Genomic DNA, 15,923 nt, shown 5'->3' with positions numbered 1-15,923 from the left:
GTTGGAGAAGATAATGCTAAGTGAAGTCAGCCAGTCCCCAAAAAAGAAGTGCTGAATATTTTCTCTGATATAAGGAGGCTGACTCATAGTGGGGTAGGGAGGGGGAGCATGGGAGGAATAGAAGAACTCTAGATAGGGCAGAGGGGTGGGAGGGCAAGGGAGGGGGCAGGGGATTAGCAAGGATGATGGAATGTGATGGACATCATTATCCAAAGTACATTATGAAGATACGAATTGGTGTCAACTTACTTTATGTACAAACAGAGGGATGAAAAATTGTGGTATGTATGTGTAATAAGAATTGCAATGCAAAAAAAACATGAAATACATGTATAAAGACAAAAATAAATAAATAAAAGCAAAGGCAGAGAGTACAACTAAAAATGAATGAATGAATGAATAAAGGTATTGTGTCCAACTACAACTAAAAAATAAAACATAAAAAAAATTTTTAAAAAGTATATATAACTTCAATGTTTTTGGTTTGAGCTGGTAGCGAGCACCCAGATCAGATGGATGTAAAGGTGGAAGTTTACCTAAGTGATTAGGGGACCTTTCAGGAGGGGCCTTTGTGGAAAAGCTGGAAACTATCCCCACCTACTGACCGGTAGCCTCCTCGCCATCTCTCCTCCAGGCCTGCTCTCCTCCCTCTGATGCTGCATGAGAGAGACGTGGGCTTTGCTAACCTCCAGGAGCCTGAACCTTTGCTTCTAAGGGATCAAAAGGGTTTCTTTGAAAGACCTTTGGGCCCAGTTTTCCCTCCCATTCCTGTCTTTGGCCAATTTCTTGCATTCAGTAACCCCAGACTGGGTCAAATTGACCCCCAGGGAGTGCAACTGGGTCAAGTTAACTCCCCACTTTTAGCTTTCCAGCAACTGGGGCATCTGTACAAATGTGGGTACCAAACTACAAACAAACAAACAAACAACAACAACAAAACAAAACAAAAACAACAACAAAAAAATAGGCAACGTCATACCGTCACACCGTGTCTGCTCCCAAACGGTGGCAGCTGCCAGTAAGAAGTCTGGGTGTTAGAAGGAATGATCTGCTCAGGGCCTGGGGCAGGTGGGCTCATCTGATTGTGGGTGGGGAGAATCCTGGGCTCTGCCATTCCTCGTATTGGAGGAAGAGGAGGCCAGAAACGGGCTGCTGAGGAAGAGCCCAAGCCCAAGACAGAGTGATGTTTTGAGACCAAGGTATCCAGGGGCATTAAGAACATGGTTAAGAATCAGATCAGACATGACTATGGTCAATGGTGACCCCAGCAAGCCAGCAAAGTGGCATAGGATGACCAGGTCAGGAAGGTGGCAGAAGCTTGATTCCAGTGCTGGGAGTTGGTGGGGGAGGGGAAATGGCACCAGTGAGAAGGTTGCAACTTCAGGTGTCTGGGCTGTGAAGGGCTTTGGTCCAGGTAGGAAGTAGGGTGGATGGTATTGCTTTAAAGAAGAAGAAATTCACCCAGGTTAAATATGAATCGGGAAGAGACAGGGGGGAGGGAAAGCTGGGGTAGCTGAGAGGGAGGGAAGAGTCACTGGGTGGACTCCAGGAGGCGGAGTCCAGAAGTCAGGTGGAGTGTCTGGCCTTAGACAGACAGGTGAGGTCGCACCAGTGCTATGGAGATGGAGGAAAGGAGGTCCAGGGGGAAAGGAATGCAGGTAACTTTGAAGAGGGGTAGGCCAAGAGATTGAGAGTCCTGTGTGTTAGTCTCTGGCTACATTATCAGGTCATTTGTTGGGTAGACTTAAGGTTGAAGCCAGAGAAACTGAAGATCCTTCTGATTCAGGACAGGATGCTCCCACCTCCCCAGGGGCATGGGCAGCCCCTTCTCTGGCTTCCATCGGTGCCTACACTCACCGTGACACTAAAGCACAGGTGGCAGCAGCAGGATGCTCTCTCACAGCTCATTGCTTAGCAAGGGCATGGAGACAAAGGCATGGAGAGGGCTAACAGGTGAGATGTGGGGCCTCTTGCACTGCCTGAAAGCAGATATGGAAAAGAGAAATCTTGAACTTAGACTCCCAGGACTCTGGGTTCATTTACCAGTGCAATGTCCTTGAGAAAACCAGCTCACCTCTCTGAGCTTCAGTTCCCTAACTTGTAAAATGGGGGACAATTACATCTACTGCATGGTGCTCTTGGGGGTCAAGTGAAGTAACAGGTGTGAAATACTTTGAAAAGTATATAATCCTGTGTGGGAAACGGTGATATGGATCCAGGTGTCTGATTGCCTCGTGGTGGTGGTGTGCTTGCGCTGGGATCTCCCTGTGCAAAAGTACAAGTTAACATTGCCCAGTTGCTATGGCAACACCAGCCCATGGTCACTCTGTGCAAAAGCTCAGAGTTATCAGTTTTTACCTTGAAACTCAGACACTGGATCCTAGGGATAAAGGATTCTGAGAATAGCAAGATAACCATAACATCTTGCAGGGCTATGATCTTCAAGCTGGCCTGCTTTGCAGAAACTTTCCCATAAATAACTCTTTTTTCCCCCTAAGATTTAAAAATTGTAGATAGATAAAATACCTATATTTATTTTTATGTGGTTCTGAGAAGTGAACCCAGGGCCTCACATGTGCCAAGCAAGCGCTCTACCACTGAGCTACAACCCCAGCCCCTCAAATAACCTTTTGATGATAAAACCTATATAATAAATGTGCCGAGTTGCCTCTGGGTCATTGCATTGCTATCTAGTGTAATATCCCACCTGGTCTCAGCTTTCTCTCTATGTGTGTCTGTTTGTCTTTTCTTATCCCCCATCGCCCCTTGCCAGTTTCTGAATTAATGGCTGTGCAGATTGTGGCGGTCCTGGGCATCTTTATAAGGAGTGTCTGAGCCAGGTGACAGTTTCACAAGCTCTTGGAAAGTATCCGCTGAAGGCAGGGCCCCACTGAAGGCAAGCCAATGGGAGGAGAAGCCGGCCCAGACGGAGCACCCAGAGCTGATACCCTCTAGTTTCTGGTAGGGAGGGGCTGTCGGCTGAGTGGGGCAGATCTGGGAGGGGAGTGCTTTGTGATGTCTTGGTAGACATGATTTTGTCAACTAAAACTAAACTCATGAGCTTACCTCATTCTGAGCCCAAATCTGCTCCTTTCCAGTATTCCCCATCCATCTAGCCATTCAGGCCCCAACTTTAGAGTTTACCATGACTCCTGTTTTCTTTCACACCTTTTCATGAGCAAATTTCATCAGCTCTATGTTCAAAATATTAAGAACTCAACTATCCTCTCCTTCACCAGCCTGCAGTCCTGGGCCAGGGAACCGTTGGCTCTCATCTGGGCCACTGCAGTAGTTCCCACTGGTCTTCCTGCCTTTGGCCTTGGCTATCCTTAGTCTAGTTTCCAGAGGGGTCATTTTGAAACAGAATGAGATGATGCCATCTCTGCTTCTGGCCAAAATAGAGTCATAGGGGACCGTGTACCTTTGCACCTTCAACAACTAAAAAATTGGGAAAAGATATGATATTTTAGGACAAAGGAGAGAACCATGATTCCTGAGAGGAGAGCAGATGAAGTTAGCCTTACTATTGCTCCTGGGCACACTTTCTAGGCGTCAGTGGGGGTGAGGGATCCAGGAGAAGCTGAGTATTCTCTCTGAGTTGCGAGAGGTGCTGAGGTGACGGCAGAGATCTGCAGAGGGTTGCTATCAGGCCTTCAGCTGAGCCCTGAAGCGCAGAGGTGTGAGGAAAGGACCCCAGAAAGGATTCAAGACAACAATCGCTGGAGCTCACACAGGACGGCCTTTATGGGGGGCTGAGCTTCCTCCATGTTTGAGGCAATATCCTTTGAATATCCTTCCTCAACTCCTATGGAGTATGAAGTCTTGCTATTTTCGTTGTTGGCGACATGAATGAACTTGGTCCAGGTGCTGCTCCTTCTAATCCTCTCCTGTGGTTCCTTCCTCAGCCTCACACTCGTCTCAGTCAGTAGCCAAAGTCTCAAGGGGACCCTGTTGGCCCGTGGGAGCTCTCTCTGGGTGAAGCTCTCTCTTCTTTAGTGCTTTGCTGGGGGATCTCTCTCCACTTAGGCTTCCTGGTCTCCTCACTCCCTCTCTTTGTTTCAGAGAAGTTGAGGGGCTGCCCGCAGCACCCTGGAATCCCCTCCCTTCACTGTAGTGATTGTAGAGCTCCCTTTATTTTCTTCTCCTCTTTCAAGGATCATTGGCCTGTGCTGCCTTAGGTTCTGTGTCTGAAAACCATTTCATGTTTTTCTGCAGTGTCTTAGATGGGAAAAGTAAATCCATTTTCTCTTATTCCATCCTTGTCAGAAAAAAATTCATGAAAATTTAGGTTATGCAAAAACCTGTACAGAGATGTTTTACAGAGGTTTTATTTTGTCAAAACCAAGACACAATCTGAATGTTCTTTGACTGGTAAGCGGATATATTAGACTATTTTGTGTTGCTGTAACAAAATATCTGAGGCTAAGTATTTTTTTTTTGCAGAAAAAAAGGTTTATTTAGCTCACAGTTCTGGAGGTCCAAGAGCTTGGCATTGGCATCTGCTGATAAAGGCTTTTTGTTGGATGGCATCATAGTGGCCAGACTGTGTGCAGAAGAGAGAAGCAGCCTGTATGCAAGAGAGGCCCAGGGGAGGTGTCAGCCTTGCTTACAGCAACTGACTCTCAAGGTACTAATCAGGACCTCCCTTGAGATAGCGTTACCCGTTCGTTCGTGAGGATGGTGCCCTCCTGGCCTAATTGCCTCCCCCTTGGCCCAGCATCTTAAAGGTCCCATACATCCCCACACTGCCACACTGGGGACTAATTTTGCAGCATGTGAGCCAGAGCAGTAGATAAACACTACTGCTTTGTGGATGTCGTACATCCACCCGATGGAGTGCTCCTCAGTGACAAAAAGTTCCATGTCCCACATGGACTAACCCCAGGTGCATGATGCTCGGGGAAAGGATTCAGACTCCAAAAGGTGCCTCGTCACCAGCTGTGACCAGGACGCCACTGTGGAGGTGCTGATAGAGGCGGGGCTAGGCCTGTGTGCAGGGGGTTTGGGGACTCACTGTGCCTTCTGTTCCATTTTGCTCTAGACCCAAAACTGCTCTAAAAATAGAGTTTTTTAAAAAAGCTATCTACTCTATGGTTCCATTTATGTAACATTCTGGGAAAAGCAACCACGGGGACAGAGGGCAGAACAGTGGCTGCCAGGGGCTGTCGTTGGGAGAAGGGTTGGCAACAAAGGGCAAGGGAGACTGGGGGCCGATGAACCCTCGGGGTGGCTGCTCACTCGTGTTCATGGGTCAGAACTGGCAGAATTCTACACTGAAAAGGGAGGATGTCATGGCATGTAAGTCACACTTAGGATAATTACAATCCGATGACGTCACTCCTTTGCTCAGAACCTTCCAAGTTAATGTGCTCACAGTGGCCCACAAGGTATTACTGCCCTGGCCGGACACCTCCTTGATGGCTTCTCTTTCTGACGCCGTTCTGTGGACTCATTCCACCTCAGCCTCATTATTCTCCTCATTGTTCCTCCAAATATCAGCCTCCTCCTGTCTCAGGGCCTTTGTACCTGCTGTTGTTCTACTAGAATGCCCTTCCCTCATATAACCACAGGATTCACTGTCCTATTTCAATCAGGTCCCTGCTCAAAGGCCATGTCCTTAGAGAAGATTCCTTTGGTCACTGCTATAGTATGACCCATGTGTTAAAGGCATGGTCCCAGGGTGGTACTTCTGGAAAGTGGTGGGATTTTAAGAGATGGGGCTTACTGCAAGGTCCTTAGGTCATTGGGGACATGTCCTTGAAAGGGACTGTGGGGCCCCTGTCCCCTCCTCACTCTCTTGCTTCCTGGTGGTGAAGGGAGCAGTTGTGTTTACCATGTGCTCTGCGTCATCACAGACCAATAGCTCATGAACTGAAACTTCCAAAACTGCGAGGCAAAATAAACCTTCTCTCTTTATGAGTTAATTATTTCAGGTGTTTTGTTACAGTCATGGAAATCTGATCCACAGAGCCACCTGTCTGTAATAACACCATTGAGCCTGCTCACTCATTTTCTCATCTTTATTTTTTTAAAGCACTTATCTCCACCAGACATGTATTTTTTTTTTACTTGTTTATTGTATATTGAACATTTCTCTAACTAGGATGTAAACCCCATGGAAGTTTTCCAAGTTAAACTTATCTCTTCACACTTTATTGGAGGAAGATTCAATCTCAGGGAAGCAAGGGAGAAAAGACTTGAGGCAGGAAAACAAGAGAGAAAACAAGCACAAGGTGATGTGTTACTGATCTGAACTCAGCTCCATCACAACACACCTGGTTGCTGGATCATAAGGACTGTCCCTGGGGACCTGTAAGCTTTTTTCTCTCTCCCTCTGTCTCTCTCTTCCTCTCTGTCTCTCTTCCCCTCTCCCTGTCTCTCTTCCTCTCTCTCTCTCTTTCTCTCATTTTGTTTATTTGTTTTTGGTACCAGGAATTGAACTCAGGGGTGCTTAACCACTGAGTCACATCCCTGACCCTTTTTATGTTTTATTTAGAGACAGCGTCTTGCTAAATTGCTTATGGCCTAGCTAAGTTGCTGAGGCTGGCTTTGAACTCTAAATCCTCCTGCCTTAGCCTCCTGAGTTGCTGGGATTACAGGTGTGCACCACTGCACCTGGAAGACCTGCAGTTTCTCTGAATAGTTTCATCCTGGGGAAGAAGGATGAGTAATTTATTTTTTGGCTCCTTCCCGTCTCCTATTAGTCAACATTTACTACATAGACATGTTTTATTACTCAGTCTTTCCAGGAAGCCGGAGGAAGCTAGAGCTCTCTGGGTATGGTCAGCTGGTTCTGGGTGCAGAGTGGCTGTGGTTCACCATGATGTATGTGATAAAGGCCACCAAACCAAAGCCTTGTCCTGTCTACCAGAGTGGTTGAGACTGTGGTGGTGTTAGGAGAGGAGGTGATGACAACAACCAGGGCTTTAGAATTGTGGAGATAGGAAGGGCCAGAGCTGTGTGACTAAAACCCAGAGGTGGGAGGATGGAAGATGAAGGCAAAGCTGCATGGAAATTGATGAGAAGACAGAACCAGGTCTGGTGCCCAGACTACTTCTGACATTTGTTAAGTTCCTTCATGAACTAGTATGAACCTATTTAAGAATGTTTATTTGCAAAGTATTGAGTCATGGTTCTTCATAGGCTTATTAATCAGGTGTGTTAATAGCGTTGTTTGATCTTCTATACTAATATTTTACTTGTTTGTCCTGTCAATACTCAAGAGAAGTGTGCAGAAATCTTCCACTGTGTTGGGAGATTTCCTAGTCTGTTTTGTGTTACTATAACAAAATGCCTGAGGCTGAGAATTTTATAACGTAAATTGGTTTATTTAAAACTGGGAGTGATGGAGTATATCTGTAATTACAGCTACCTGGGAGGCTGGAGGATCTCAAGTTCAAGGAATGACTGGGCAACTTAGACCCTATCTCAAAATAAAAAGGTCTGGAGGAGGGTATAGCTCAGTGGCAGAGAGCTTGCCTAATGTACACAAGGCCCTGAGTTAGATTTTCTGTACTGCCCAAGCCCATCCTCCCAAAGAGGTTTGTTAACTCATGATTCTGGTGGCTGGAGGGCCCTCACAACATGACACTGCCCGTGTCCTGGCCAGGGCGCACTGGTTGGCTATGTAGCAACAGGGTGGAGAAACAGAAAGGAAAATGGCGGTGTGTAGCAGGGAGTGATCACAGGGTGGTAGCCAGCCAGGGAAGTTCAGGAGCCAGACTTGTTCTTTTCATAAAAACTCCCTCTTGCAGGAACTAAGGATGGCCCCTCAAGACCACATCAATCCCTCCCAAGGGTGCCACTGGGACCTGACCCCTTTCTACTAGGCCTACCTCCTAAGATTCCAACACTGCCACACTGGGGACCAGGCACCCGGCACAACAAACCAGATCCAAACCACAGGAAGGATTATCAACTTCTCTTTGTAGTTCTTTACGTTTTTGAGGCATTTTATGTTGTGTTTGCATAAATTTAAAAAAAAAATCTATTTGCACCAGATGTCCCAGTGTACACCTGTAATCCCAGTGACTTGGGAAGGAGGATCACAAGTTCCAGGCCAGCTTGGGAGCTTAGAGAGACTCTGTCTGAAAATAAAAAAGAAAAATGGCTGGGAATGCAGCTCAGTGGTACAGCGCCCCTGGTTTAGTCCCCAGTGCTGCAAAAACAACAACAACAACAACAACAACAACAACAACAAAACCCAGCAACAAAACCACAGCAAGACTGGGCGTGGTGGCACAGGCCTGTGATCCCAGCGGCTCGGCTCGGAAGGTGGAGGCAGGAGGATCTTGAGTTCAAAGCCAGCCTTAGCAAAGAGCGAGGTGCTAAGCATCTCAGTGAGACTCTGTCTCTAAATAAAATACAAAATAGGACTGGGGATGTGGCTCAGTGGTTGAGTGCCTCTGAACAAAACAGAACAAAAAAACCCCAAAATTGTTTGCTGAGAAAAATGTCAAATACAGAAAAATAGAATAGAATAATAAATAATAAAATAATAAATATCTAACGCTTTAGCATTTGTTGGCATTTTCCTGTATTTCCTTTAACTATTTTTTTGGGTGCATTTTGAAGTAAATCACAACTTCATATCTTTTTACCCTGTTACTTCGGTGTCTATCTTTTAAAATTAAGGACGTTTTTATTACTTAACTATAATACCATTGTCACACTCAATGAAGTGAAAAATTCATTGTTATCAGCCTTTTGCTGAGTCCTCACATGTAGAAGGGCAAACAGACCCATTCACGAGTGTGGAGCCCGCCTGCCACTCACCCTCCCCAGACCCACCTCTGAACACCCCACCTTCTGGGATAGGACTTCAACCAAGGATCAGACACACTGACCTTCCACAAAATGATTTTAGCATCCATTGATGATTCTTGCCTGAATCAGTGATTTCATTAGAAGATGAAAAGATTGGCTTTCTATCTCTCATTTTTATGGATTAGCTATACTTCTTAGAAAATAAGAGCTTACCTTTCCACCTGGATCCATCATCTTGTTACTTGGAAGTCGAACTTATGGCAAAGTAGAAGACTGTTCATTTTCTTTTTTTTCTTTAAATGCCACTTGAGAGTAAGGACTTGGAGTTATAGCTAACTCTAGCAGTTACAAAAGGATGTGTGTGTGTTCTTTTCTTCTTTCTTCTTTTTGTTCACAAGCTTTAATTTATTATATCTTCCTGGTGAATTGTACTTTTCATAATATATTTGATCTCTCTTTATTCTAAAGTTAGTTTGGTCTTTTTGTCCTAAATTCCTATTTTAAAAAAATATTAGAAAACTACTCCAGCTTAAATTTGATAAGTACTTGTTTCTCGATTTTTATCTTCATATTTTTAGTTTTAATGGTTCTGTAACCTGATGTTTGGGGCATATATTTTACAAATAGTGCACAGCTGATTTTATTTTTTCTTTTCTTTTTTTTATTATACAGATACTTTTATTATATACATATTAGGTACACAGTTTAAAAAGAATGAAAATCCTACTCTGTAGAATGTAAGACAATAAATAAAATAAAGATCTCTAAAAGGCATGAACATTAGACCAAGTATGTGCTCTTCACACTCATATTACACATGTAGTTCACTATTCTTTTATAGTTCACTTATTTGAAACTGTAGACTGGCATAGGATATATGCCACTTAAGTATTAGTTCAGGGCCTTAGAAAACAAGTTTATTGGTGGTGTTTAGGCATGGGGAAAAGAAAACTTTTCACTGAGTGTAACTATCATGTCACTGTTCATGAATTTCATGTTCCAGTGGAGACAGGGGATATGATTTAAGAGAAGAAAGCAAGTATTAATTATTTCAGAAATGCTACCTACATTGGAATGTCACTTCTTAAATATACATTCCTTCCTGAACTCCATCCTAATGTAATTTATAAACTCTAAAATGAAGCTAAGGAAGTTAAAATTTTAACATTATCCAGCTATAAAAGGAACTCAGACTAGATTTAAAGTGTCTAATGTTCACTACATTTGGCACTTTTTTCTTATACAAAGTATCTTTTCTTAGAAATGGAGTATTTAGTTGAATTATCCTTTTTTATGACCTTGGCTACAATGAAAAGATAGAGGCCAACAGACTACATAGGCAGGCTTCTGTCACTGATGAAAAGTAACAGTGAAGAGCCACAGGCAGGCAGTTCAAGGGACACAGCATAGCACAACATTCTATAGCTGGGTAACATACATTTGGTGGAAAAGCAACCTAAATATTACATGTGTTTATATTTGAAGGGAGTTGCTCTGCACATTACAAATTTGGACTTTTTTTTTTTTTTGGTGCTAGAAATTGAATTCAGGGGCCTCAGGCATGCTAAGCTCTATTCCCAGTCCCAATATTTTACTTTCATACTAATTAAATAAAGGCAAAAATATTGTTGGTATTCTATCTAAAGGCAGGGAGGTTACATCATAAAGTTTTAAAACATGTCACCATTAAAAATATACTTTTATCTAGAACACCTCATTTCCCGATGATGCGTGGTTACTATACTTAATATTTAGTAAAGTGAACAAGCTACCATTATGACAAAACCTATTTGTATTTAAGGAACATCATTAACAAACTGACAAAATTTACCTATTTAAAGAAAAACTCAGTCTGTTGAGATTGACCAGGCAGGATTAGTTTCCTGATGCACAGAAAGACAACTCCTATAACATGAATGTTAGGAAAGAAGCTCACTGCCATGAATACTCAGATACTTAGCCAAATACAAACCTAAAGGAAATAGGAAGCCACACAAAACAAAGGAAACCAGGGAATAATAAAATCCCGCATTCCTCATTGGAGCTTTATTTCTCTTCTTATCAGTCTCAGAGTACATGGGGCCCAGTGCTGCATTAGGGGGGCATATGAAAGCATCAGTTTTGTCTCCCAGCTCTGATAACTGTTCCATTGAAGACACATAACAATATTGGTCTTTTAACATGTCTGGTAATTTAGAAGTCTTTTTTAGAAGATGTTGAGATGTCTCATGTTGTTAGAAACTTCAGCTTCTTAAATGCAGAATTTGATTAATCAAGTTGCATCTTCGTTTTTATACTTTGCAAGTATAGTGTAGTAGATACATTCTATTTAATTAAGCAACTTGCTATAGTTTCTGCATCGGGGTTTTAACCTTATTGGTTGGATCTATCATTTTGTCATCTTGCTCTTTATCATAATCTTTAAAAATCACATTTCTATGGTGTTTATTCTCCATTTCTGGTTTTTCTGGCTCCAGGTTAATACCTGTGGGTTCAGTGTTGACTTCTTGAACGTGTTCTTTGGATGAATAAACCTCAATATGTTCTCCCAAATTAACTTTTTCTTGACTCTTCATTGTTAGAATATCGACAGGACATGTCACATCTCTTCAATAGGCTGAGCTCCTGTTCAGAATGGCCTTTTCATAGTTTGAGATAATATTTTCAACAGGATTTGTGATTGGTTCAATACGTATAAGACATATCCAATATTTTACAAGTTTTTGTCATTTGGAATTTTTTTTATAGTTATCGATGGACCAATGCCTTTATTTTATTTGTTTATTTTTTATGTGGTGCTCAGATTCAAACCCAGTGCCTCACACATGCTGGGCAAGTGCTTTACCACTGAGCCACAACCCCAGCCCTGGAATTCTTTAATTAGGTCATTCGATGTAACCAATATTTCTTCTTCTGAGCATCTTCTTATTAACAGTTCAGGCATTCGGAAATGGTCCTGTTTACTTTTTCAGTAAATAATCTTTGTTCATCTTCTTTGCCATGAGAATCCCAAAGGAGCCAGCTGGTTTTCATTTTGTCCTTCAGATGTGGGCTGGGGAACTACGAAGTTCAGAGGCCTTTTTAGGACTTTTCCTTTGCGTTTTCCACTCACTCAGATGAGTTTTTCTCTCTTCTGCAGTTTCTTTGGGCTGAGCTGATCTATCAACCATTGCTTTTTGCTATAGTATGTCTTCTTTGGTCAATGGTTTTTGACTTTTCTATCAGTTTGGTATTAGAAGATGAAACAGGCCTGGCTACAATTTCAGATGCTATGCTTTTTTTCTTTTTCTTTTGATTTTAAATGAATACAATACCTTTATTTTTGGTGGTGCTGAGGATCGAACCCAGTGACTCACACATGCTAGGCAATTGGTCTACCACTGAGCCACAACCGCGGCCCCCAGAATGCTATGCTTCTTGATAGCCCCTATTTCTTAAAAAAATTTTTTTTTTCTTTAGCTGTAGATGGACACAATACCTTTATTTTGTTTATTTATGTGGTGCTGAGGTTGGAACCCAGTGTTGCACGTATGTGAGGCAAGCGCTCTACCACTGAGCCAGAACCCCAGCCCCCACCCTATTTCTTTTTATGCCCTGAGAAGAACTGGTTTTGACACTAGATTAAAACCGTTTTTGGCTGCAATTATTCTTTTTCTTGAGGCCCTTTTTGGCTTTTATCACTGGCAGAGGTTTGGTTGATGGCTTGTTTCACGGTGTCCTGGGTGTTATCGTAGTGACTTCTAATAGGAGATTGCACAAGTTGTGAGTTCCGAGATTTAATGTTCACAATTTTAGTACTTTCAAATTTAGTAGTAGCGGTTGTACTGGAGGCTGTATTACTTCTCATGGTTACATTGGTGGTATTTACAGACTCAGGCTTTGTGGCTTTGGAGACAGTAGTTGAAAGTTGCTTTGTTGATGCAGAACTCTCATTTTTTGACTTGTAGAGGCTTTCTAAATGAATTAATCGTAGACTGAACAATTTGGCCGTGATAAGATCCAAGCACAGGTTTCTTGGGCATGTTAGCTGCTTGGTTTGGTTTTTCTGCAGGCACTCGTTTCTTTTTAGTATTGTTAATAATACTTAATGTTTTTAAGGTAAAATGCCTGACTTCATGTTGTATTTTTGGGGATCATCTTGGGGATCATCTTTCATTGATAACTGCAGAGTCTGAGTGCCATCCTGAAAATCATTTGTTTCCATTTCTGCAGTTGAACTGGTTAATTCATTAGAAGGCTTTAAAGGAATATATTTTTTCCCATTGTTGTATTATTTTTGCTTCCTGTAGGTATTTTGATATTTTCTTTATCAGCCATTTTTATTTTTAATTTTAGAATTTTTGTCTCTTGGACTTGGTCCTCAGATATCATCACTCTTTGGGCTCTACTAGGTATGTGGACTGGACCATCTGACTCTGGGGCACTGCAGGTCCCAGGCACAGCCAGGGATGCAACTCTGCCTGGAGCACATCGGTATCGCTCAAGTTGCCACCGATGCCTTACACTGGTACTTTTCTTCTTTTATATTAGTGTTCTGTTACTGTAACAAAGTAATCAACATAATCAATTTGACAAGGAAAAGGGTTATTTTGTCTCACAATTTGCAGTTTTCAGTCCATGGTTGGTTGACTACCTTGCTTTTGGGTCTGTACTGAGACCGTACATCAAGGTGGGAGCACATGACAGAGGAAGTTGCCCACCTGGCAGTGGCCAAGAAGCAGAGAGACAAGAGGAGGAACCAGGGTCTCAATGTCCTCTCGGAGGGCATGCCCCAGTGAACTTACTTCCTTCCACTCGGCCCCACTTCCACAGGGTTCCAGCACCTCTCAGTAGCACTCCAGGCTGGGACCACACTTCAACCCATGAGTCTTTGGGGGAACTTCAAGATCCAGACTTATAGCAATTTTCATCCTATTTGACTATCTCTGTATGTTAATTGGTAAGTTTGCTATTTATTATGATTATTGATGCTTTTAAAAACCATTCTACTTTGTGTGTTGTATTAATTTGATTTTTCTATGCTTTCCTCCCTTCTTCCTCTTCCTTCTTTTGAAATTGCTTGATTTCTTTGTTTTTCCTTAATCTAGTTCTATCTATTGTTTTGGAAGTGAAATATTTTACTTCCATTCTTCTGGTAGTCCACCTTTTGAGTGTTTAGAGCATAGCATACACACTTTGTATAACATAAATTTAGTTAATATTTGATCTCCCTTTTTGAACATTTGAAGAACTTTAGATTATTTTAACTACAATGATCCCTTCTGAATTAATGCCACTGTTATCCCATATTTTAGTTAGCCCTTTAAAAATTAACCCAGAAAAACAAAGTTACTGTTTCTGTAGACAAAGTTTGTTTAGATTTATGTGCATTTAAAAAAATATTTCTTAGTTGTAGGTGGACACAATACCTTTATTTTATTTATTTATGTGGTGCTGAGGATCGAACCCAGTGCCTCATGCATGTCAGGTGAGCATTCTACCACTGAGCCACAACCCCAGCCCAGATTTATGTGCATTTTTACCAGGTGCCTTACAATTTCTTCTTGCATCTCAGTCCTTCCTTTTAGGACAATTTCCTTCTTCCTAGAGTTTGTGCTATAGATGTTCCTTTAGTGAAGTTTTGTTGGTGGTTGGCTTTCCTTAAAATACCTTTATTCTTTCTTTCTTTTTTGAGGGGGTGGTGGTTCTGGGAATTGAACCCAGGGGCATTCTACCCCTGAGCTATATCCCCAGCCCTTTTTATTTTTTGTTTTGAGACAGGGTCTGACTAAGTTGTTGAGTCTGGTGTGGAACTTGTGATTCTCCTGCCTCAGTATCTTGAGTTTTGAGTTGCTGGGATTATAGGTGTGTGCCACTACAGTGTGAAAATGCCTTTATTCTTAATTTTTTTTTTTTTTGGTACTGGGGATTGAACCCAGGGGTGCTTAATCACTGAAATACATCTGCAGTCCTTTTTATTATTTTTAATTTTTAGACCAGATATCACTAAGTTACTTAGGGTCTCACTAAGTTGTTAAGGCTGGCTTTGAACTTGCAATCCTCCTGCCTCAGCCTCCTGACTGGCTGGGATTACAGTGTATGCCATTGCACCTAGCTAAAAATACACTTCTTCTTGAAAGATAGGCTTGTAGGGTTCACAACCCTTGATTGACCATCATAATGTCTTGGCAGTTGAAGATTCCATTCCACTGTCTTCCAGCTTCTTTATTGCTACAGAGTCCACAGTCAGTCTAACTATGATAACTTTGTGGTACTGTGGGTGGTCTGGGTTTTTTCTCTGGCTGCTTTGCACAATTTATTTTCATCTTTGATGATACACAGTTTCACTATAATGTGCCTGGGTACGGATATATTCTAATTTTCCACTTTGGTTGTATGGGTGTATGTGGCAGCACATACCTTTATCTGTGGGTTCATGCCTTATTGGTTCCAGAACATTCTCAGCTGTTTTGCCTTTGGGTACTGTATCTACTTTATTATCTACTTCTTCTCTCTTTTTCTCCTGATAGGACTCTGGATATGTTAGACCCTTTTTTTCCCATATTTTATTCTCTTATCTCTTCCTTCCTTCCTCCTTTCCTTCCTTCCCTTCCCTTCTCCTTTTTTCCTCCCTCCCTCCCTGCCTCCCTTCCTCCCTCGCCCTTCCTTCCTTCCCCTCCCACTCTCCTTCCTTCCTTCCTTCCTTCCTTCCTTTCTTTTCCCTTCCTCCCTCTCTCCTTCCTTCCCCCCCCCCTTCCTTCCTTGTTTCTTTCTTCCTGGGGATTGACCCAGGGGCACTTAACTACTGAGCCACATCCGCAGCCCTTTTTATTTTTTATTTTGAGTCAGGGTCTCACTAAGTTGCTGCAGCTGGTTTTGAACTTGAGATCCTTCTGTCTCAGCCTCCAAAATCACTGAGATTACAGGAATGGGCCACCACGCCTGGCTCTCTTATCTATTTCTACTGTAAACACCAAATTCTGCAAGCTACATTCTCTCTCAATCTGTGTCTTAAGTGCAATTTATCCCATCCATTCAGTTTTCCATTCTCATAATTGTAGTTTTTATTTCTGAGAGCTCTATTTGGTTCTTCAAATCTGCCTGTCCTTTTTCTTGATCGTTGAAATATCATGTTTTTAACAAAAAAACAAGTGTTGGTGAGGAGGTAGAGAAATCCA

General features: G+C 42.4%; 2 pseudogenes; both read right to left on the bottom strand.

Moving 5' to 3' along the window:
• Window positions 1–10,540: 10,540 nt before the first annotated feature.
• On the bottom strand, window positions 10,541–11,477 carry LOC101960491 (cytoskeleton-associated protein 2 pseudogene; annotated as a pseudogene).
• Window positions 11,478–11,565: 88 nt separating this feature from the next.
• Window positions 11,566–15,183, bottom strand: LOC120883672 (cytoskeleton-associated protein 2 pseudogene; annotated as a pseudogene).
• Between the last annotated feature and the right edge of the window lie 740 nt (window positions 15,184–15,923).

Source organism: Ictidomys tridecemlineatus, chromosome 4, assembly GCF_052094955.1.
Source record: "Ictidomys tridecemlineatus isolate mIctTri1 chromosome 4, mIctTri1.hap1, whole genome shotgun sequence".
NCBI classification, from domain to species: domain Eukaryota; kingdom Metazoa; phylum Chordata; class Mammalia; order Rodentia; family Sciuridae; genus Ictidomys; species Ictidomys tridecemlineatus.
The sequence above is the reverse complement of the archived record's forward strand: the minus strand, read 5'-3'. Positions and strand labels throughout refer to the sequence as shown.